This window comes from Coregonus lavaretus (assembly GCF_964263955.1).
Source record: "Coregonus lavaretus genome assembly, chromosome: 38".
NCBI classification, from domain to species: domain Eukaryota; kingdom Metazoa; phylum Chordata; class Actinopteri; order Salmoniformes; family Salmonidae; genus Coregonus; species Coregonus lavaretus.
The window spans coordinates 31588400-31613652 of NC_140025.1; the positions used below are offsets into that span (position 1 = coordinate 31588400).

The following is a 25253-nucleotide window of genomic DNA, read 5'->3' on the forward strand; positions in this document are numbered from 1 at the left end:
AAGTTCACGGGAGAAGTTGCGGTAATGAATTGAGGCTTGTCCACGATAACTAACTCCTTTTTCTGAAATACGTTGAATAATGTATCAGTATTGGCTACCTCATCAGTGACCACCAGTGAGTTTAATTCGACTCATCCAAGGGGTTCATTAAAGGTACTTAATGAACATCTCAGGGACCAGGCGGATGAAGCTTATGTTATGTTGTGTGTGTGTATGTCACTTGCTGCATCTATTTGCGTCTGTTTGGTTTACTGCTGAGTTTAGAGAGGTGGATGTGGTCCAGTAGCTACGGGATGACCAGCCTCTGAATGCGAGGTACATATAGCTCTAGTTACATCACTTGCCTGCGAATAGCTGGTCGGGATAGGGTAGGCTGGAGGGGAGAGGGTATGTGTGTGTGTGTGTGTGTGTGTGTGTGTGTCGTATACTATGTGTGTAGTATACTGCGTGTGTGTGTGCTTAATGTTTGTGCGTGCGGATCATCACACTGAGCCGGGCCAACTTTTCTGACAGATGATCAAACTGTCAACAGCAGAGAGCGAAAGCTTGTGTACTGCATGTTCCATAAACCATTCAGAGGCTGCATGGGCTATATCAACTGGGGCTTGTTGCTCGACTTTGTTTGTGTACGGAAACTGGCCCCCTATAAGTTAATGGCACGGACATAGCCGTTCAAATAGCGATGCTGGGGAGAGATGGCTGTGCGTTACCTCTCTGACACCTCACTCCACGCAGTCTGCTCATTGCGTCCCCCTTCTAGTCTATCCATCATTTATTTTTACTGCGCTGCTTATCTGGACAGAGGAATGCCAGTCTGCTACTGAGCTACTGCACCGCTGGTAAAGCTCATTCCTGGGACGGGGAGGTGTGTGTGTGTGTGTGTGTGTGTGTGTGTGTGCGCGAGCGTGTGGGTTTGTAAGTGTGTGTGATGGCTGTACATGTGTGTGTGTATGCATATTCAGAAGCAGATCCTGTCACTTTATCCACCCCCCCATACACATTCACACACACACTCTGACCCCCCTATTCTAGGGGTAACTTTCCAGTCCTGTAGTTGCAGCAAGCATGTCTGTGTCTCAAAATAGCCCTATCTCAATACTGCTTCACCTAAACAGGGAACTCTCTCTCTCTCTCTCTATCCCTCCCTCTCTCTAAATCTCTGTTTTCTCTTCTTTCTGTTGCATCTGTGTGCTTCCCAGGAACGGACAGACTAGGCTCTGGATCTAAAGCCTGAGGAGGAGTGCGTAATTCTCCGGAACAAGGGAAGAATTGAGCTCACCGATGCCCGTCTCTCCCGAATAAGTCTCCCGGCTTTTGATTTTTACGACGGTAAGATTGTTGTTGTTGTTGCCACTCCTGCACTTGCTGTCTGTACATGAAAGGTAATGGTTTCTGCTGTGTTTGCAGGTGTAATGTCAGTGAGAGTAGGCTTTGTTTGAACGGACATGCCTCACAAACCATAGGGAGTCGAACACTTGCGTATCAGGGGACTGGATAAATGCTATTGATAACAGTTCATAAGTTGTCATCAAATTAACAGTGAGGGGCAAATGTGAATGGAATAGTCCAGCAGTAATTATTTGCACTCCAAAATTATGAATAATTAATTAAGGATTGATAAACAAGTATAAAAAAATATATATATTTAATGAAGTCTTTGCTTTGTTTATTTTTGCATTATAGTATTTTATTTTAGTAATTTTTAGTTTTTTGATTGAGAACATGTACCTTTTTTATTTAGGTTTTTTTGTGATATGATTAGATTGGCTACTCTTTGTCTGTTGGAATAGAACTTTACTGCTACATCCCAGCAGTACACCATAGCCAAACCCAACAGTGGACAGGACAAAAATGGTTTCAAATTAAACCGTTTTCCCTTCCCAAACCTCTAACCTCAGGAAAAAGTCCAGCAAAAAACTGTACTCTGCTTTCATTTGGAACATAGAAACGTCAAACCCAAACCAGGCTCTTCAAATAGCCTACAATACAGCCACAAAAACAATACGTTGCTTGCATTTTCACTTCTAACATCTCGGCTGCCTGTCAAAATTGTGTATGGCCTTTAGTGCTTTGGCCTCTGGAATCTTGTCAATGCTCATCATGTTTACACAGCCTCACTGGTCCCGTGCCACTTGGCTGTCTTGAACCCTGATGTGTCATCATATCACAGATACAACATGGCTAAAATATTGAAAGAGAGAGAGCAGGGGGAAGATGGAGGCAGAGGGAGAGAGATGGATTGAATTTTGTGTAGTACAAGGAAGCCTTCCATAACTCTCTAATTTGAACCCCAAACCCTCCCCTGCCTTCACTCTCCCCTACTTCATTCTACCCATTTCACTTTCACAGAGTGCATCAACACCAGATTCTTTCTTTCTTTCTTCTCTCTTTTCCCCCTCTACAATGATCTGTCCATTAGGCCAGTCTCGGAGGTGTTGTGGAATGCTACCTTGACCCCCGCCCCGCACACTCACAGAGAGAGAGAGTGGAGCTCGCTTGGCCATCGTTCCCCCTGACCTCACACACACACAGGGACGCTTTGTTGCCATTGGCGAATGGGACAGGGACATTTTTACCCTCGCAGGGTTGTGTACGCACAGTGTCCACAGTGATCAATCGATAGGGCGTTAATGGATGGAATGTGGTTCAGTTATGTTCAGAGGCAAAGGATTTCAATTTAGTTCAGGAAGAAGAGGGCTTGACTGACCAATAGGCAAGAGGGCTCAGTTGAAGTATTTGCAGATGTATCATTAGTTAGATTTCGGTTAGGTTGAAAAAAGTTGAAGTCTGTTTTGGCAACTCTTGTTTATTTTTTAAAATCTTCCTCATACCATCCCGTTTAGGGTCATTTGTTAAAAGGCCCTGTTGTACACAAGGACAAAAGATCTTCCAAAGATTGCTTTGCAGCGAGCAGTGAAAAACAAGCCTATTGAGTTACAATGCCGTGTAAGAATGTGAAACTCTGCAAACACGTATGCACAGATACACCCACACATATGCATGCATAACGGCAACCACACGCATACAAACACATGCATGCTCACAGACATGCACACGGAGGTCAGCAAAAACACCCACAAGCACAACAACACCCACAGACATGCACACACAATAACACACACACACACACACACACACTTTTTCAGTACTTAGTAACGTCTGCCATTGCTTACCGTTAGCTGGGAGAGTAGTGTGTCAGAGTTGTATCACAGCTAAACTCTTTAGTCCTGTTGCTATTTGATGACGCCGATGAAAATAGATGTATAATTGTCTGTAACAAGAGCCCAAATCACCAGGAGGGTACTTAAAGTATTATTCTGGTACACGGTCTACCACACAAGATTGAGACTGGTACCAAAACAAGGGCTCTCTAATCCAACTCTACACACCAAGAGTTTGTCTTTGACATTCTTTACATTTCAAACCATTGACTTTGTCACCTTTCCAAGATACTTTAACCTCTTTCAGTCTATCAACTTTGTTTGCACCAGTGACCTTTTTGAGCCACTACGACCTAGCGGTGAACTTTCGGAGTGGGATGAAGTTGCCCCTAGAATCTCATCTGAAGTCAATTTTGCATTAACCCCTAACCTCCCTCGCCTCCTAAGGTTGGGGGTGATAAGCTGATCCTAGATCAGTGTCTTAAGGACAACAATGACCCGAAACTCAAAAAGTTTAAATGCGGCATCATTACAGAGTGCCTGTCCGACAGTAAAGTGTCCTGGTGGGGAACATCTTAACTCACGGCGGTTAGTGTTCCGCTCTCCAACACAGACCCTATAAAGTTCCCCCCTGATAGAGCAAGGCACTTAACCCTAATTGCTCCTGTAAGTCGCTCTGGATAAGAGCGTCTGCTAAATGACTAAAATGTAAATAGAGTTCTCTCCCTGCGCCAGACCCCCTCCGGGGGGCAAAGGGCCTGTCTAAGGGATGTAAGTATAGCCCACTCGCCCCTCGTTTAAAGATCACCTTATCATCCTACTCCACGCAGTTCACGCTGGCACCTGGGGAATTCAGTCTATCTATGGGGAGCTAATACCATATTAGCTACAGCTGATAGAAGAGTCAATCATGTAATGTTGTCATCTACTTCTCTTTTTAATCATGCTTGTCTAGTAGCCTGACCGTAGGCTATGTCAACATCAGTGTTATATCCACCATGTATTCATTGAGTGGGGAAATTCCTTAGCCACTCCGCTAAATTGTCCTTTGCAAGGATGCAGGGAATGCTGGCCCCCTTTGCAGTTGAAGGGCAATTGTCTTAGCATGACATCACCCCTCCTGGTTCATTCCCGCAGATGGCCACATTCACCTTCAAAAACCATTAGCATTAGCGTTGTAGCATTAGCATTGAGCCAGAGAGTTTGAGTTCATGCGTGTCTCAATCCTCTGCAATGGAAGGTCAATTCTTCACCCCGCATTCCACATTCTCGCAGATAGCCACCTTCACCTTCAGAACAATTAGCAGTTAGCTATTATCATTAGCGATGTAGCATTAGCATTGAGCCACTCCTAATGCGACTCCTGAGTGGCGCAGTGGTCTAAGGCACTGCATCGCAGTGCTAACTGTGCCACTAGAGATCCTGGTTCGAATCCAGGCTCTGTCGCAGCCGGCCGCGACCGGGAGACTCATGGGCGGCGCACAATTGGCCCAGCGTCGTCCAGGGTAGGGGAGGGAATGGCCGGCAGGGATGTAGCTCAGTTGATAGAGCATGGCGTTTGCAACGCCAGGGTTGTGGGTTTGATTCCCACGGGGGGCCAGTATAAAAAAAAAAAATGTATTCACTAACTGTAAGTCGCTCTGGATAAGAGCGTCTGCTAAATGACTAAAATGTAAAATGTAAATGAATAATGATCCTCTCTATCCTCCACACTGAAAGGGCATTTCCTTCAGCACTAGGCTAGCTGCTTCACCCTTATTACCACATTCCCTCCGATAGCCTCCTCCACCTTCAAACCATTAGCAGTTAGTGTTAGCATTAGCATAGAAGTATTTTGAATAATGAGGCTCTCTAGCCTGCTGTTCAAAGACTCTGCAGGTCCCCTATGGGGCATTTCAGCTCTTCGCACATCACGAAAGGTCTTCTTTCCGATGCTAAACACCCAATTAACAGACGATGCTCTCGCTCCCAACTCCCCCACAACGTCTGTCTCCACCGCACCGCCTAGCCGCAAATAGGAAATGTCAGGCCTATTAAATGGATGTCAGGTCGGATTCACAGAGATAGAGAGATAGTACATAGGCCCTCACCAAGTCTTTTTAATTGCAGGCCTGCAGAGCCGAATACTACTGTTTTCCTTTTCTATCAATTGATTGATTCATGTCACGATTAGACGTGTAGAGAAGGAACACCGGCAGTGTTTGGGGCTCGGCTCTCCAAGCGTGGAGTTGAAAAGCTCTGCACCCTATTGCGTCCTAGGGCTTTAGAACCTAGGACCCTTCTCGCAGCCACCTGTTTTAGGACCCTTCTCAGATGCTTAGCAGTGACTTGTTTTCACTGATTTTCACCGACCTTGGCCTGTCAGGAATGCCTGCTGTTTTACAGAGAAAGTCTCTGTAAAGAGACTGTCTGGCAGTGCAAGTAACGTAACTGCTTTGACAGTTAGTCCGCCCATGCAGTGTGTCGCACAGAGGGATCGAAGGCCCTGTCACATTCCAAGATGGGTTGAAAATGAAAAGTATGGTTTTGAATATAGTTGACAAAGAATTGTTGACTATTGTATCTGAAATAAACTGTTTTGCCATGTCTGCAGCATTCCAGTAGATTATTCCACTAGACTCCATAGGACTGAGTGAGCATGGCATTTGAAACGTGAAATATGATCGCGAGACAGTGGTCTACATTGGGGCGCCGTCATACTATCAGTCCACTGATTTGTTTGTGAGGTCACATGGTGCCAACTTCTGCCAAATGTATTCATCAGGGTATGCAATATGGACATGATGGCCTGTGGACAGACAGTCCCTCAGTAGAATAAAAATGTGTGCTGAAATCCCGCCGCTGACAAGACTCTTCCACTGTGGCCACACACACACATGCACACACCAACACACCCACAGTTACACACACATACATACACACACACACATACAAACACACACATTCCTGCCATACTGCAGACTTTGCAGGTCTACAGAGATAGAGGGACAGACCGAGGAACTTACAGGACCACAGATAGACAGGCAGACTGACAAGTAGACAGAACGACAGAGACGGGCAGACGGAACAACAGAAAGAGTGCCAAATTGAGCAAGCTGTCTGGGCAGTCCTTTCACTCCAGGCTACCTTGACTTGTTTATCCCTATCCACATCTCCATTGGTAGAGAACCGCATTTTGAATGCAGACAAATTACTCTGATGATAATTCCCTACTTTTCTGATGAACCGGTTCTATCTGGTTTTGGATAGCTAGTAGGACATTCCGTGGTCCATCTCTATACTGCAATTACTTCCCATTAGCGCTGACTGTTAATTGCTATGGCCATGGTCCAGTGGGGTAGAGGAGACTGCAGCGGCAACTCTTGAGGTATTGTTCACTGCTATTGCATTGTCCCCAGAGGACCTTTCTGCCATACAGCTTACATAATGCTACCATGCTAATCGTAGCTAGCGCTATTACCCTCGCTAACGCTAATGCCCTTTCTGCCTGACGGGATGGAGTGGTGACGTGAACGAGTTCTATTCTGCTCCCCATCTCTATTTCCATCTCTCGTTCTCTCAGTCTTCCTGTTTTTTTGCTCAGTCGCTTTGCCCCCCTCGCCTCTTTTCTTCTTGTTCAATTTCTTTCTCACGCTGCCCCTCTCTCTCTTTCTCTTTTTCCCTCTTTCTCCGTATCCCCTCACTCTTCTAATCCTCATCCTGCTCCTCCATAGGTTTCTACTGCTGCTCTATAACGATAACAGTAGCACAGTGTAATCCCAGACCCACACTGGACAGAATCAACACCGCAGGTTGTCACATCCTATTGCTTTCCCCCCAGCCACAACACACAGAGCAGGGCCTTGTGTTGCGTAATTGCATTATTTTACATTCGTGCTCTCAGGGCAGCGGCTACTGCTCGTTAGCGGTTAGCTGCCATAGCAATGATGTGATGTGATGCAACCCTGCTGGACAACACAGGGTTCTGTTGTAGCGTCGGACCCAGTATGGGTAGTGGGCACGAGGGAGTGAGCGTATTGTGTGTGTGTGTTCACACAGAGGGGGGTCCGTTAATGAGTGGAGAGGTTGAACAAACAGATCCCAGATAACAGGGAGATGTTATTTTATTTAAAACTGTTAGGTCCAGTGGAGGGCTTGTTGGAGATCAAATGTGATATGATGTCTAAGCAGTTCAATACTTTAATTTCATTTTAGTCATTTAGCAGACGCTCTTATCCAGAGCGACTTACAGGAGCAATTAGGGTGAAGTTATTTGCTAAAGGGCACATCGACAGATTTACTACACCATAGCAGCTTATAGGTCGTTTTAGTAAAGAGGCGTGGGCTAAAGGTGTTCTACACTCCAGCTGCCTATTTGGCCGGGGCTGTGACTGAATTGTCATACTACATACTGTTTACTGAATACTACTTTAGTACTGTACTAACAGCCTTCTAAAGAATTATAAATAGTATGAGAATTTTCGGAAAAAGGTATTCTGGAGTTGCCTATTAGGCCAGGGCTTTGACTGATTTCTCATAAATGTACTATGAATACTGAAGAAAAATATAAACACAACATGTAAAGTGTTGGGACAGGATTGTGTCGAGGCACAGATACAGTGAGGGAAAAAAGTATTTGATCCCCTGCTGATTTTGTATGTTTGCCCACTGACAAATAAATGATCAGTCTATAATTTTAATGGTAGGTTTATTTGAACAGTGAGCGACAGAATAACAACAAAAAAATCCAGAAAAACGCATGTCAAAAATATTATAAATTGATTTTCATTTTAATGAGGGAAATAAGTATTTGACCCCCTCTCAATCAGAAAGATTTCTGGCTCCCAGGTGTCTTTTATACAGGTAACGAGCTGAGATTAGGAGCACACTCTTAAAGGGAGTGCTCCTAATCTCTGCTTGTTCCCTGTATAAAAGACACCTGTCCACAGAAGCAATCAATCAATCAGATTCCAAACTCTCCTCCATGGCCAAGACCAAAGAGCTCTCCAAGGATGTCAGGGACAAGATTTTAGACCTACACAAGGCTGGAATGGGCTACAAGACCATCGCCAAGCAGCTTGGTGAGAAGGTGACAACAGTTGGTGCGATTATTCGCAAATGGAAGAAACACAAAAGAACTGTCAATCTCCCTCGGCCTGGGGCTCCATGCAATGATCATGAGAATGGTGAGGAATCAGCCCAGAACTACACGGGAGGATCTTGTCAATGATCTCAAGGCAGCTGGGACCATAGTCACCAAGAAAACAATTGGTAACACACTACGCCGTGAAGGACTGAAATCCTGCAGCGCCCGCAAGGTCTCCCTGCTCAAGAAAGCACATATACAGGGCTGTCTGAAGTTTGCCAATGAACATCTGAATGATTCAGAGGAGAGATGGGTGAAAGTGTTGTGGTCAGATGAGACCAAAATCGAGCTCTTTGGCATCAACTCAACTCGCCGTGTTTGGAGGAGGAGGAATGCTGCCTATGACCCCAATAACACCATCCCCACCGTCAACCATGGAGGTGGAAACATTATGCTTTGGGGGTGTTTTTCTGCTAAGGGGCCAGGACAACTTCACCGCATCAAAGGGATGATGGACGGGGCCATGTACCGTCAAATCTTGGGTGAGAACTTCCTTCCCTCAGCCAGGGCATTGAAAATGGGTTGTGGATGGGTATTCCAGCATGACAATGACCCAAAACACACAGCCAAGGCAACAAAGGAGTGGCTCAAGAAGAAGCACATTAAGGTCCTGGAGTGGCCTAGCCAGTCTCCAGACCTAAAACCCATAGAAAATCTGTGGAGGGAGCTGAAGGTTCGAGTTGCCAAACGTCAGCCTCGAAACCTTAATGACTTGGAGAAGATCTGCAAAGAGGAGTGGAACAAAATCCCTCCTGAGATGTGTGCAAACCTGGTGACCAACTACAAGAAACGTCTGACCTCTGTGATTGCCAACAAGGGTTTTGCCAACAAGTACTAAGTCATGTTTTGCAGAGGGGTCAAATACTTATTTCCCTCATTAAAATGCAAATCAATTTATAACATTTTTGACATGCGTTTTTCTGGATTTTTTTGTTGTTATTCTGTCTCTCACTGTTCAAATAAACCTACCATTAAAATTATAGACTGATCATGTCTTTGTCAGTGGTCAAACGTACAAAATCAGCAGGGGATCAAATACTTTTTTTCCCTCACTGTATGGGGAAGGGTACCAATACATTTCTGCAGCATTGAAGGTCGCCATAATTCTTAAATGGAATAAGTTTTGAACCACCAAGACTCTTCCTAGAGTTGGCCGCCCAGCCAAACTGAGCAATCAGGGAAGAAGTGCCTTGGTCAGGGAGGTGACCAAGAACCCGATGGTCACTCTGACAGAGCTGCAGAGTTCCTCTGTGGAGATGGGAGTACCTTCCGGAATGACAACCATCTCTGCAGCACTCCACCAATCAGGTCTTTATGGTAGATTGGCCAGACGGAACCACTTCTCAGTAAACATGACAGCCCGCTTGGAGTTTGCCAAAAGGCACCTAAAGGACTGTCAGACCATGAGAAACAAGATTCTCTGGTCTGATGAAAGCAAGATTGATCTCTTTGGCCTGAATGCCAAGCGTCACGTCTGGAGGAAACCTGGCACCATCCCTACGGTGAAGCAAGGTGGTGGCAGCATCATGTTGTGGGGATGTTTTTCAGTAGCATGGATCCTTGATGAAAACCTGCTCCAGAGCGCTCAGGACCTCAGACTGGAGCGACGGTTCACCTTCCAGCAGGACAACGACCCTAAGCACACAGCCAAGACAACGCAGGAGTGGCTTCAGGACAAGTCTCTGAATGTCTTCGAGTGGCCCGGCCAGAGCCCGGACTTGAACCTGATCGAACATCTCTGGAGAGACCTGAAAATAGCTGTGCAGCGATGCTCCCCATCCAACCTGACAGAGCTTGAAAGGATCTACAGAGAAGGATGGGAGAAACTCCCCAAATACAGGTGTGCCAAGCTAGTAGCGTCATACCCAAGAAGACTTGAGGCTGTAATCGCTGCCGAAGTACTGAGTACTTATGTAAATGTGATATTTCTGGGGGTTTTATTTATACATTTACAAAAATGTCTAAACCTGTTTTTGCTTGGTCAAAAAAACAATTGAATCCATTTTAGAATAAGGCTGTAATGTAACTGTGGAAAAAGTCAAGGGGTCTGAATACTTTCCGAATGCACTGTATCTGACATATATTATATGAAGGAAATCCGCTAGCAGCCATTTGAATGTGAGGCTTTAGCTGATGGGCACATTTTAATTTACAAATTGCGCGACTACTTTGTCCTGTCGTTACGGTCACTGGTCCTAGATCAGATGTTACGCTAAGAGAACGTGTTCACTGTGTGGACAACAGTAGGTTTGACTGACCTTGGATCAGTTAACAGGATAAACTGTTGTAATCCCAGATTACGACCCACATTTTCATCTATTTCCTTCTCAGGAGTTGTTCAGCTTTTGTATTTTGTTTTGTTTATTGTTTCGGGTTTATTGGATTTTATTTCAAAGCTGAAGCTGAATGCAAATCATGCTTTTGCTCGGACAATACTGCTTTGAAGTAACACACCAAAATACCCACTGCTAAAACCCCAAGCAACGCATAAAATGGATACACCAAAACACCCACTGCTAAAACCCCAAGCAACGCATAAAATGGACCGTATCCATCAAAAGCATACCAACCTTCTCAAACTCTTATTTTTTTTCCCCAAGCGTCTCTTTTCCTGTGCCACTGGCCCGAGCTCCCCACATATTTCCCACAAAAATACACCACTAAAATAACTTGGCCCCAATTCAGTTAATTGTGGAAGAGAGTAATTGTGGATTCTATCCTTTTTTGGCGTAGCGTTGAGGTGCCCCGTCGGCATCGGTCAATTTTAAAGGGAGTCTCAAACTCACCATGTCTTGACTGAGATTTACTTTGGACTTGACGGACATTCCTTTGCTTTTATATTTGTGGTCTTCATCTCTCTGTCGTAGAGATCCTCACCAAATTGCCAGGCTTTGGTTTATTCTCAACCCCACAGAACATTAACTGGGACTTTGAAATTATCTCTAGGGCTTCAATTGCATGTAATAATAAAATAAACTACATTTATCACAGACAGTTTAAGTAATTATTTATGCGTGCATAAAAATAGACAAAACTAAAAAAAAAAGGCTATCGGCTGCATTTTTGGCGTGCGTCTTTAAACAGCCCTTCCCCCGCCCCATTAGGACTTGCTGATATCCTGCTAGCATGTGTGTCTGAGTGGTCACTGTGGGGTCGTGACCCCTTGTAGAGGAGACCATAGTCATCTTATCTAACAGCGGCCGTCCGAGTCGCTCATGTGTCTGCGTACACACAGATACTCACGCATACTGTACTAATTCAAACAGTCTGGCCATGTCCACCAACTAACCTGAATCTACACAAATATACACACAGTGTGGTGCCAGGAAAATAACCTCTCACTCAACATCAACAAAACAAAGGAGATGATCGTGGACTTCAGGAAACAGCAGAGGGTGCACCCCCCTATCCACATCGACAGGACCGCAGTGTAGAAGGTGGAAAGCTTCAAGTTCCTTGGCGTACACATCACCGACAAACTGAAATGGTCCACCCACGCAGACAGTGTGGTGAAGAAGGCGCAACAGAGCCTCTTCAACCTCAGGAGGCTGAAGAAATTCGGCTTAGCACCTAAAACCCTCACAAACTTTTACAGATGCACAATTGAGAGCATCCTGTCGGGCTGTATCACCGCCTGGTACGGCCACTGCACCGCCCACAACCGCAGGGCTCTCCAGAGGGTGGTGCGGTCTGCCGAATGCATTACCGGGGGCAAACTACCCGCCCTCCAAGACACATACAGCACCCGATGTCACAGGAAGGCCAAAAAGATCATCAAGGGACATCAACCACCCGAGCCACTGCCTGTTCACCCAGCTATCATCCAGAAGGCGAGGTCAGTACAGGTGCATCAAAGCTGGGACCGAGAGAATGGAAAACAGCTTCTATCTCAAGGCCATCAGACTGTTAAATAGCCATCACTAGCACATTAGAGGCTGCTGCTGCCTATTGAAATCACTGGTCACTTTAATAATGTTTACATATCTTGCACTACTCATCTCATGTATATACTGCATTCTATTCTATAATATTCTACTGTATCTTAGGCCATGCCGCTCTGTCATTGCTTGTCCATATATGTATATATTCTTAAGTCCCATTCCTTACTAGTGTGTATTGGGTATATGTTGTGAAATTGTTAGATATTACTTGTTAGATATTGCTGCACTGTCGGAACTAGAAGCACAAGCATTTCGCTACACTCGCAATAACATCTGCTAAACACGTGTATGTGACAAATACGATTTGATTTGACACACACACACACACAGGAACCTTCCATGTACACTAACTAACCTGAACATAAACAGACACACACTCCTCTTTTGAAACGCTGTATGTTTTAATGTGGTGTAGATGCGTGTGACCCGCGTGTGTATCAAGGAACACTGAGACCGAAACCACCATCTGCGCCTGGCTTTTTTCAATGACAAACATTCTGCTTCCCTGTTCGACTTTTTATATGAAAATTACACTGAGCGAAACGTGGTCACAGACACTGACGAACGTCAAACAGCATATAGTATGTCCCTTATTTGCATCCATTATTTCATCAGGCCTTTCCACTAAAATACACCAACCAGCTCCTTTGAGATATAACCATAGCCTCTAATATGATTAGATCTTTGATTTGAAAAATCTGTATTTGGAGAGGCAGAAATTGGAGACCTTGAACATGCTTTTCCCCTCAGTCTCTTTGCCGACATTTTCCTTGACATATAAGGATGCGTCCCAAATGGCACCCTTTTTGCTCTTAGTGAAGTACTTTTGACCAGGGCCAATAGGTGCCATTTGGGACACACCCTAAGTCTGTTTCCAATGGACTTCCCCTATATTTACTGTCGCTGAGTGATGCTAGCGGATGGAGCTAAGCTTAGTGTCATTTTCTGCTCCATTATATCCCACTCGGTCATATTCACTGTGACAAGCAGGTCTGTCTTGATTTCCATTAAATCAGCTATTTTAAAAAATGCGTTCCGCTCACTTAAATGCTTTTCAGAGGGCCCGTCTAAAGCATCTGCGATTGCTCTCCCTTTCTCTCTTACTCAAATAAAATGTATGGCCACTTAAGTTTTGTTGAGGTCATCATTATTATAGCATTAGCTCCCACGGGTTGGAAAAGTGCCAAGTCATCGGGAGGAGGAGGAGAGGGAAAACCACAAACGGCCACAGATGGAAGAGAACGCTTTAATAGTCACCTCCTCTCTCCCCGGTTATCAGCACACGCCGATGAGGACTGTCTAAAGTGGAGAACGGTGGGAGGACGCTCTTCACACAAGTCGCTATCTAATCTCTTGAGTGTATTTAACATTTAACACCGCTGCGCTTCAGGAGTGGTTCGATCTACTGATAGGAAGTGACTGGAGATCCCTGGAGGTCATTTGACAGACTAATGAATCTTGTGGGTCTCGTGGGGGTGAACTGGGGGCCTTTCTATGGCTTGGACATTGCTAGCACTGGGCTGTGTCTCTGGAGAACCAGTTAAACTATACTGAACAAAAATATATACACAAAATGTAAAATGTTTGAAGCAGGTCCCATGTTTCATGAGGTGAAATAAAAAACAAAATGTATTTCTCTCAAATTTTGTGCACACATTTGTTTACATCCCTGTGTCTCCTTTGCCAAGATAATCCATCCACCTGACAGGTGTGACATATCAAGAAGCCAGCATGATCATTACACAGGTGCACCTTGTGCTGGGGACAATAAAAGGCCACTCTAAAATGTGCAGTTTTGTCACACAATGCCACAGATGAGGGAGCAGGCAATTGGCATGCTGACTGCAGGAATGCCCACCAGAGCTGTTTCCAGATAATTTAATGCCGCCTCCAACATTGTTTTAGAGAATTTGGCAGTACGTTCAACCGGCCTCGCAACCGCAGACCACATGTAACCATGACAGGCCAGGTCAGGACCTCCACATTTGGCTTCTTTACCTGCGGGATCCTCTGAGACCAGCCACCCGGACAGGTGATGAAACTGAGGAGTATTTCTGTCTGTAATAAAGCCCTTTTGTGGGGAAAAACTCATTCTGATTGGCTGGGCCTGGCTCCCCAGTGGGTGGGCCTTGATCCCAAGTGGTTCGGCCTATGCCCACCCATGTCTGCGCCCCTGCCCAGTCATGTGAAATCCGTAGATTACGCCTATTGAATTTATTTCAATTGACTGATTTCCTTACATGAACTGTAACTCAGAAAAATCGTTGGAATTGTTGCATGTTGCGTTTATATTTTTGTTCAGTATATATTCAGTAATTATATACACAACTCTCCAGAGGTCTCCACCAACACCTAAATTACAATCTACAGATAAACCACTGTGACCCAATAAAATATAACATCTCTAGGCAATCTCAACACATGTTTGTAGTGCTTGAAAACAGAGAGGAAGAAGGGAGGAGTTCCTCCTCTCCAGGCTTTCTGTTCGGTATTACCCACAGATTTTGCCGTTAGCTCAGTTTATTTTAACTCTTGGGGGAGGATTCAATCAATTGCAAAGCCGAGAACTGAATCAATTCAAGTATGAAAAAGGATTTTCCCACATGGAGTTTAAGGAAATGCATTATTTAGCCATACAGAGCTTCTACATTAGGCTCAGATTGAATCGCCTTTTATATAATTCAAAACATCTTTGGTATAAAAAGAGGGAAGTTAGACTCATAACATACTCGGTGGCACCACAAGTGTCAGCTGGATATGATTCATAGGCCTACCCCAGACGTTTTAGTCCAAATGAGATTTTACTCTATCCTCAAAGGGCAGGGGAGTATGGGAGCAGCACATAGTGCTGCTATATCAATAGACTTCTGAAAGTTATGAGTTTTCCCCCAAGAACAAAACAACAAAATAACTCCAGAGAAGTAAAAAAATATATATATATATATTTATGCGAGCTGGAGTCTCTGGCATTTTATGTCTGAACTTTGGGAAGGAACTACAGTCTCATTGCTTGCCACGGAGCACAATTGGAAGTTATTATGGACATTTATTTTAGTTGTCGACGTTTTAAGTGGCTCGTTGTGTACAGTAGGTCCCTTGAGGTTTAGTGATTTTATTGCCCTCTGATAAAGGTAGACTGAAGCGTCTTTAGGACTGGTGCTGTAAATCTTTCTAGAAATATAACATTGTGCCATAAACTTCAGTACATCATAAAACATAACTTAAATCACCATCCTGATTCAGAGCATCAATTTTCTGAAGGCTACAAATGTAGCTCCATTTTCAAACTGAAATAGTCCCATTTTAAGTGAAAACTGTACAGTGTCAATCAGCTGATAATGTGCCACCCTAGACTCTGACTCAACCAATAAACCCATGACTAATCTACCTTTTAATGCCATTAATCATATTACTTCATGGCAATGGCATCATTTATTTTCCCATCAGCTCACAGTTTAGTGTATTACCCCCCTAGATTGACTCATTCTCTATGGACTTTATGTAGATATGTAAGAGTCTGATGGTTATCCGGCTGAAAGGAACCACCTGCTCGGAAGGTCTTCCTAATCCAGGGTGATTCACAATGCTTTCATACTCACAAGGCCTAAATTGCAATCTCTAATGGATCGTTTCACATCCACTTTTGCAAGTGTGAAACGCCTTCTAAGCAATGTTCCTTCTAAGCTGAGCATGGGCGCGCAGCTCCCCCGGGACTGCCGAGCAGAATAAATATCAGCTCGCGCAGAGAAGCACGAGATTGAACTTCACTCAACTTTCTAGAGTTTTCCCCCTTAGTTTCCCTTTACTATGGGAATTGTGATCAAATCAATGCAATATTAGCCACTTTCAATGCAACATACCGAAACAAAACAAACTATGCAACACTTATTAGTATGCAAAACTAACTATGCAAGAGATTTTGTTGTAGGCAGGATGCATCGGAGTAGGATTCTATTGCATTGACAGGCTCGACTCAGGCTGCAGTAGATCTATATGCAAATCGATCATTGCCATAATGCATCTATGCCATTCACTTTGAACTGGACTGTGTTTACAGCATGATCGGTTATGAGTAGATGTGCTTGTTTTCAGATCAAAGCGAGAGCTGCATGTAGCCACGTGCACATTTGTTCATATCCTTTTCTAGTAAGTGAGTTATTAGCCCAGTTATAGATCATTTGTAGTCAGCAATAGGGGAGTGATTGCTTCTTATAAGTAACCTTACTAGACATCTTTGAGTCAGCTAAAGAGCTTTTTCTTTGTCTTGAAGGGGCAGTGTTGTATTTTGAGAAAGACTTGAATAAGCTAAGTAGCCAATATGCAGAGGGTAGCATAATTTGTCTGATTCTCTGTAATAATGGTAATGTTTCCTTGCATCAAACAACGCAACAACATTTTCTGTCACCTCTTTGTCTGAAGGACAAGTGGATGAACAGGTTAATGTCAAGCCCTGCATGGTTTTTTTCCCCTAAAAGTGTAATGGAATGTAGGCCTACATTGAACACCACACATTGGCTGCTACTGTACGCTGAATGAACAGCTATTTCCATGTTATGAGATGCATTTTCTCCATTGTTTTTGATGGCCACTCCGTTAACCCTACATGATCATCCACAGTAGCCTACTTGACCACTGTCTGAAACTGTAACGTAAAGCGGGTACGGCCTCAGTGTTCACAGTAAACGCACACTGAAAGTTGCACAGAATTTACACAACGTTCAAGTTTGCGCTCAGCAGACCTGAAATGTGCTCAGTGCTGAAGAAGATTAGAGGGAACATTGCTTCTAAGCAACATTTGAATAGCTCCACATTGCTCTCGGAGGAATCATCTGAGCCTGACAACTATCCGATCCATGCAATATATCCTCTACACCAAGGTTTCCCAAACTCTGTCCTGCCCCCCCCCCCGGTGTTCCAGGCACAGATAAAGCCTTGTCCAGGACCAAAAAAATAATTCTTAATGGAATTTCGATGCCCTAGCACTACGCAGCTGATTCACATAATCAAAGCTTGATGACGAGTTGGTTATTTGAATCAGCTGTGTAGTGCTAGGGCAAAAAACTAAACATGCATCCAGGACTAAGGGCCGGTTTTGCAGGCACAGGTTAAGTCTAGTCCTGGAAATTCTATTTAGAACGTTTTTTGGGGGTCCATGACTAGGCTTAATCTGTGCCTGGGAAACCAGACCAAAACGTTAAGGGTTAGAGGTAAGGGGTCCATTTGAAATTGGGTAAGAGTCTGCAAAAGGTATGCGTTTGTCAGGACCTCCTAGTGTACATAGCAAACACACATCACCTTTCAAGGGATACTGGGACGAAGTGAAAATCCCCCCCCCCCCCCCCCCAGGAGGCAAAACTGAGAGGGCTAGGATGTTCTACATTCACGCTGGCTTTTTACGAATGTTACCGTGTTTCATTGGGATGTTTGTTTATCTCTCAGTAATGTCGCGAGTGGTGTCAGGATTACGGTCCCTAGACACACAACGCCACATTTATGATCTCAGGTAGACCTCTCGTCCTCACTCTAAACTCATCCCAGCTATGGCCCAGATGCACCGATACCCAACACTACGGCCAATCCTGTGCTACAACTTGTTTGCGTATGTGTGTGTGACTGCGTACGCCAATGCTCCAAGGGGTGTGACGCATTGGGCATCCGAGAAGCTCAGAGGGTTTTATTTTGAGAAGTTCACAAAATGTTGCAATGAGATCCATTACATTGTTTGTGGGGCATCGAAGATCACCAGTGTGCTGGAGTTTCTTCCTTTTCATTAGAAGTGCACAGCAAAGCAGCATGGGTGCTCGGTTGGTTGTCGATGCAAAGTGAAGAGATTATATAGTGATGACCCAGCAAAATGTAACACTGAGGCTGAGCATAACTGTTCACTGCATTGATTCAAAGTTAAGGGGCCATTGCAGTGGCAGAGAATGGCACGATTCAACCATGGCAGTCTCATGGTATGAATGTAATGGTTCAGACATTGTTTATGAATGCATCAATGCAAATAGGAGCTCTGGTGAGAGCATCAAGCAGTGATCCACCATTCACTCTCTTCAATTAAACTGTTTGTATTCTCCCTTCTCCCTTATCCCACCCCCCTTATCCCATCTCCCTTATCCCTTATCTCACCTCCCTTATCCCACCTACCTTATCCCTTATCCCACCTCCCTTCTTCCTTATCCCTTATCCCTTATCCCACCTCCATTCTTCCTTATCCCACCTCCCTTAAATCTTATCCCACCTCCCTTGTCCCTTATCCCACCGCCCTTATCCCTTATCCCACCTACCTTATCCCTTATCCCTTATCCCACCTTTTTTATCCCACCTCTCTTTCCCTCCCACTTTTCATCCTCCCATCTGCCTCCTTCGTTTCTTTCTATAAATTATTATTCCGTTGATGTGCGGCGACGGGCTCGTCTGGGGATTCACCAGGTGCTGGCAGCTAATGCCGCCACACTCGCCAATTTTAATCACAGTGGTACACGCCAGGCCTCAAGATTTACAGCTGCTGTCACAACCGTCCCCACGACTCGTCTGATACGAGGACTGTGACTTGTTTTATAGGCATTAAAGCTTTAAAGACATTCGAATGGCCCGGCTCCATGCTCCATGCTGATTCTCTGGGTCAGAGGTAGGCTAGGCAAAGTTTGGACACTGCCCCCTAGGGGGACTCGGTGGAATTGCAGGTGGAGATGGGGCTCGGTGTGGAAGGGAATTTTAGGTGTACCTACGTATTTGCAGATTACAATTGGACACAAGTTGTGAATTATAATTGTTCTCTCAGTCAACTTACTTTGTGAAATAAGGGTTAGACAAAAATTATGTCTTCCAATTGGACACAAGTGTCTAAAGTTTTTTATAGAGTTTTAGCTGAGAAGGTTTGAATACCACTCATTTACAGTCAGAGAGAGTGAGTGTGGGCTCGGATCCAGTGTCCCACCATAACACTTCCCCCGTGGGCCGTGGTGGCCACAGCTGCTGTGTCGCCGCTGGTCTGTCCCCCGGAAACATGATCCTTTTAATGGCCCTGGCACTGGTTTGGATGGCGACAAGCTACGACGCCGGCCCCGTGATTTACCCCAGTGTGTGTTGCTGTGTGAGATTTGTAAATGGACAGACAACTAGCCATTGTATAGCAGCATTTAGCATCTAGAATCATTGGCGCTCTATAGAAACCCACAGTGCTAGCCCCTTGGCTAACACCACCAACACTGACTGTGTTGGCAAGACATACGGCGTGTGTGTTTAAAAAAATCAATAGAGTCCTAAGTGCTTCTCTCGCACATTCTTTAAAATGGAGAGAACTGAATATTCCAGTTTGCCGTCCAAGCAGAGGTGGCCCCGGTTGTTCGATGAGCTTTATCGGCTGTCTGTGAGCTTGGTTATTTGTTAGCGTTCTAAAAGGACCAAAATAGATCGGTTCTGTTTTTAGCCATTAAATGATTATTGAGAGTAACCTTTGTTTTGATCCATCCATGGTGGTGCATTTGGGGATTTTTGAGCTGCTGTAGTTTTTAGTGGAGCAAATTTGTATCAGATAACAAAAATACAAGTTTGTAGTCAACTGTATGTGTTACGTAGGGTAAGTTGAGACACTTGGAAGTTAGTTGGAGGTTTTTCATATTAACACTCTTAGCATTTTTCCTCATGCTTGTATTAAACTGTGAGAGTATTTACTGTCCTTTCACATCTTGCTATGAATGCATAAGATCGTTCTATTTCCAGTCCCCTCCGTGTGAGAAATATGCCTCGATGGCAGACCTGTAGACATGATGTGTGGGGAAGAGTCGTCACCCGGTGATGGCTCTTTCCCACATATCTCAAAAGTTTAAAAATGGCTTCCTCCCTGTGTGTCATGTGGGTCTGGTTACCTGATGACAACCATGTCAGAGGAGACGCTGTTCCTGTAGCTTTTAGTTAAAGATCACTTGTGGGAGCAGCAAACAAACGGTGCGCGGACACAAACCTTTTTCTAAAGTGACTTCCTCATCTCCTCACCCTCTGCGATGTTCTGAAAACACAGGATAGGTGAAGGCAATGTGGAGGATGCCTGCTATAGTAAGTTGCTTTCACCTGTCCAGTTCTTTAATGCCTGTGGTCCTCTGTAGCTCAGCTGGTAGAGCACGGCGCTTGTAACGCCAGGGTAGTGGGTTCGATCCCCGGGACCACCCATACACAAAAATGTATGCACGCATGACTGTAAGTCGCTTTGGATAAAAGCGTCTGCTAAATGGCATATTATTATTATTAATGCCAGTGCAGATATGGAGACCATCTTTGGTGTATTGAGATGTACCCCATGTCCTCCTGGCTCCTGCCGTAACCAGAATGCAACACTTCCCCTGTCAGTCAGACAGGGTGTTGGTATTGTCATCAGCTTCCTGCTGCACTATGTTCTCAACCTCCCGGGTCCATTTTCACCTGCTGTATTTTTAGCCACCTTTGCCTGTTTTCAACAATTCATAGAGGCTAAGTGGTTTGCCATGTACTGTACTGTACTGGCTGCCAGGAAAGGATTGTGGGTAATGGGCATTTCCATCTAAAAAGACTCATGAGCACCAATATGTGCCGTTTTATAGGCATATGAAGGCATATATTAACATTTTCCAACAATTTTCCATCCTAAAAATGTGGAATAAGCAAAGGCTTTGATTTCTGATCAAACAGATGGAAAAGGGGTCTTAGACAACATCTACCAGAAAAAGTATTTCAAAAGGTATTAGAAATGCATGAAAACACAAAATGTTGAAGTAAAGACCCCTGCCAACTACACTGAACAAAAATATAAAGGCAACATGTCAAGTGTTGGTCCCATGTTTCATGAGCTGAAATAAAATATCCCAGAAATGTTCAAAAATTTTGTGCACAAATTTGTTTACATCCGTGTTAGTGAGCATTTCTCCTTTGCCAAGATAATCCATCCACCTGTCAGGTGTGGCATATCAAGAAGCTGATTAAACAGCATGGTCATTACAAAGGTGCACCTTGTGCTGAGGACAATAAAAGGCACCTCTAAAATGTGCAGTTTTGTCACACAACACAATGCCACAGATGTCTCAACTTTTGAGGGATCGTGCAATTGGCATGCTGACTGCAGGAATGTCCACCAGAGCTGTTGCCAGATAATTTAATATTCAATTCTCTACCATAAGCCGCCTCTAAAGTTGTTTTAGATAATTTTGCAGTTCGTCCAACCGGCCTCACAACTGCAGACCACGTGTATGGTGTCGTGTGGGCGAGCGGTCTGCTGATGTCAACGTTGTGAACAGCCCCATGGTGGCGGTGGGGTGTTGGTATGGGCAGGCATAAGCTACGGACAACAAAAACAAATGCATTTTATTTATGGCAATTTGAATGCACAGAGATACCATTATGAGATACTGAGGCCCATTGTCGTGCCATTCATCTGCCGCCATCACCTCATGTTTCAGCATGATAATGCATGGCCCCATGTCGCAAGGATCTGTACACAATTCCTGGAAGCTGAAAATGTCCCTGTTTTTCCATGGCCTGCATACTCACCAGACATGTCACCCATTGAGCATGTTTGGGATGCTCTGGATCGACGTGTACGACAGCGTGTTCCAGTTCCCACCAATATCCAGCAACTTCGCACAGCCATTAAAGAGGAATGGGACAACATTCCACAGGCCACAATCAGCAGGCTGATCAACTCTGTGCGAAGGAGATGTGTCACGCTGCTGCATGAGGCAAATGGTGGTCACACCAGATGCTGACTGTTTTTCTGATCCATGCCCCTACTTTTTTTTAAAGGTATCTGTGACCAACAGAAGCATATCTGTATTCCCAGTCATGTGAAATCCATAGATTATGATCTAATGAATTTATTTCAATTGACTGATTTCCTTATATGAACTGTAACTCTAAAATCTTAGAAATTGTTGCATGTTGTGTTATACATTTTTGTTCAGTATAATATCAACACTTTTATTTAGATTTGGAGAAATTATTGACATTGCCTTGCAATTCCGTTACCAAAAACCCACATACCTTTAAGATATTTTCTAATTTCTTTCCCTCATGAGGAGGGAGGATAATGAAAGTTCACAGAAGTACTGTAACATGTAAAAGTAGACCTATCTGCAGACATCTTTTGATTCTTAATTTGGAGCAGATATTTAAGAGTCTTTGGAAAATGTGGTTGCATAAAAAACAGATGGAGATTTTTCCGTAATTCTGTTACCAAACTTTGCATCTGCACAGTTCTTCCAGTAAATGTGCTTTTGTGAAATGTTCTGTGTAAATTGTTCAAAGTAGTCCTTGTGTATAGAATTATATGGTTTTGTTAAACTTTGAAATCAATGTTTTTTGTTTGGCATACATTTATAAGTGAAAAATTGGAGTCAAAGCGTAATTCTGTTATCGTGGAATTGCCCTAATGTTTAAATGTTGGCTACCACTTTTCAAGGCAAGGATACTTTCCTGTATCGTAAGTAAACCACCATTGCTTGTTTGGTTCGACATGTTCAGAGAGGAAGGACTAGTTAGAGTGCCTTTATAAGGCCACACAGACCATCTGAGATCATCCAACTCAACTGGACTGGTTTGTGTGGTCCTAGCTTAAGTAAACCGTTTGAAATAGTGATCTACTAAATATTGCAGTTTTACAGCCTCAGTTACATTACTCTATGGCTCACATTCTATTCAAGCACACTACAGATTCAAGAAGCACCGCTATAGTGTTGATGATCTCAGTGTTGACAGCCATCTGAGGCACTGCTGTAAAGCTGTCAGCATAGAGAAGAGTGTGCGTGTGCGTGACCCCAACCATTACTTGAGTCAACACACAAGGCAATATCACCATTTACTTCAAAAGGAGTTTGTTTTCAACGTATCCCTATAAGCGTGCTAATAGAAGAGGCCAGTTATCAGCAGTTGGTGGAAACCTTTACTGAGCCTCTCAGCTGTCATATTGATGAGAAGGACCAGCATGCAGACCTAGGTTACAATACTGTCATACTGATGAGAAGGACCAGCATGCAGACCTAGGTTACAATACTGTCATACTGATGAGAAGGACCAGCATGCAGACCTAGGTTACAAAACTGTCATACTGATAAGAAGGACCAGCATGCAGACCTAGGTTACAATACTGTCATACTGATGAGAAGGACCAGCATGCAGACCTAGGTTACAAAACTGTCATACTGATAAGAAGGACCAGCATGCAGACCTAGGTTACAATACTGTCATACTGATGAGAAGGACCAGCATGCAGACCTAGGTTACAATACTGTCATACTGATAAGAAGGACCAGCATGCAGACCTAGGTTACAATACTGTCATACTGATGAAAAGGACCAGCATGCAGACCTACGTTAAAATACTATGGGAAATCTTTCGAATACTTTGAGTTTGAACATTTGCACTAGCCTGACTGGAGTGCCAAATGGGTGAGGTTTGCCATTTTGGGTATATTTTATTGGTCCATAAAGTGAAGCTCAATCAAGCACATACTTGAAATGATTTCAAATAGTGTTTCAACCCAGGTCTGCCAGTATGTACTCACATTGTCCCAATACTAGCCCGACGAGTTTGAGTGACATTTTATTTAAAAAAGAATGTTTCCCGAAATAAATATTGGTGTAATTTGTTCTCTTTGCAGGGCTGTGGGAGAATAATTCAATTTGTTAAATTGTTTTCTCCACACAATACCCTTATGAGCTATATTTACTGACTATACCAACAAAACAACATTTATGCAAAACACCACGTAAGAAAGCAATGAATAGACCAATTTGTAAGGGGACATTTTCCCCATTGCAGCTCAGTTTTTACAGTAGGCCTACATTACAGTAGCATGGCTAAAAAAGTAGTCTATGTTTTTGTCATTTCTCTGTAGATGTATTTACTTTGACTAATAGAATTTATGGATTCTACTTTACTCCGGGATTGGCTATATTTAAAGGTTCTATCACTGCCAATTATGTGCCCTCTGCCTAGTAACATCTCTCTGTGGCTAACCAAATCATCTGTGTCATGACTGCTAATTTGTGCATTTGTAAACAAAACGTTTCAAGGCTTGTAATTTAAGACATTACTGGGTGTTGCCTTTAGTTTAGCTTCTTTGTAAACATGCTTTACTGTAAATGGTTGGCAATAAATAATGGTGTGATGGTGTTTTATAGTGCAGTGTTTTTCAAGTCCGGTTTAGGGGTACCCTCAGGGTTGCACATCTTTGTTCTAACCCAGCACTAACACGTTCTCATTTAAACTACCGTATTGGTCCGAATATAAGACGGCCTTTTTTCCCCTCGAAATAGGTCCAAAAAAGTCGGGTCGTCTTATATTCGGGGTCTAGTATTCAGAGCGCAGTTTCTCTTCTTCGGCGCTCCCTTTAAATGTCAATACACATTCGCGGGCACAGATGGCGCCAAAAATTCGTTCCGGACGGAGGGAAGAGGCGTCCTTAACAACCAGCCCGTTACCGGTGTTTAAAGATGGAAAGACAGGCTGACCATTTAGAGACAAGTGGCTCAAAAGTGGGCCAGGTCAATAAACAACAGCGGAGGAGCTATGATGCCAATTTCAAAATAATGGTTGTCAATAAGGCAGAGTCATCTAACAACTGCCAAGCTGCCAAGACATTCGGGGTCACTGAGTGTAATGTAAGAAGATGGCGAGCAGAAAAACAACGTCTAAAAGATGCTAACAGTCAGCGAAAATCCTTCCGTGGTCCTCAAAGTGGTCGTTTCATTGAGGTTGACCGGAGGGTTTTTGAATATGTCAGGGAAAAAAGAAGTGAGGGAATGCCCATTACCAGAGCTGTCATCCAGGTTAAGGCCCTGGAAATCGCCAGAGAGCTCAACATCACTGGATTTAAAGCCAGCCTCGGCTGGTGTCGTAGGATGATGCGGCGTAATGGACTGTCACTTAGACGGAGAACGAGTTTGGCCCAACGCCTGCCGTCAGACTTCGGAGAGAAGCTGCTTTCGTTTCAGCGCTTTGTTATCAACCTGAGGAAGAAGCACTCCTACCCGCTGGATCAGATCGGCAATGCTGAT

The 25253-nt window shown here is 44.1% G+C and overlaps 1 protein-coding gene across 1 annotated transcript in view; it reads left to right on the top strand.

The window, feature by feature from the left end:
- Positions 1-1234: 1234 nt before the first annotated feature.
- Positions 1235-25253, top strand: part of sorbs2a (sorbin and SH3 domain containing 2a) — a 75403-nt gene continuing 51384 nt past the window's right edge. The window contains exon 1 of the mRNA XM_084155109.1: positions 1235-1329. The gene's annotated coding sequence lies outside the window, so the exon portion shown is untranslated. The remainder of the gene's footprint in view (positions 1330-25253) is intronic.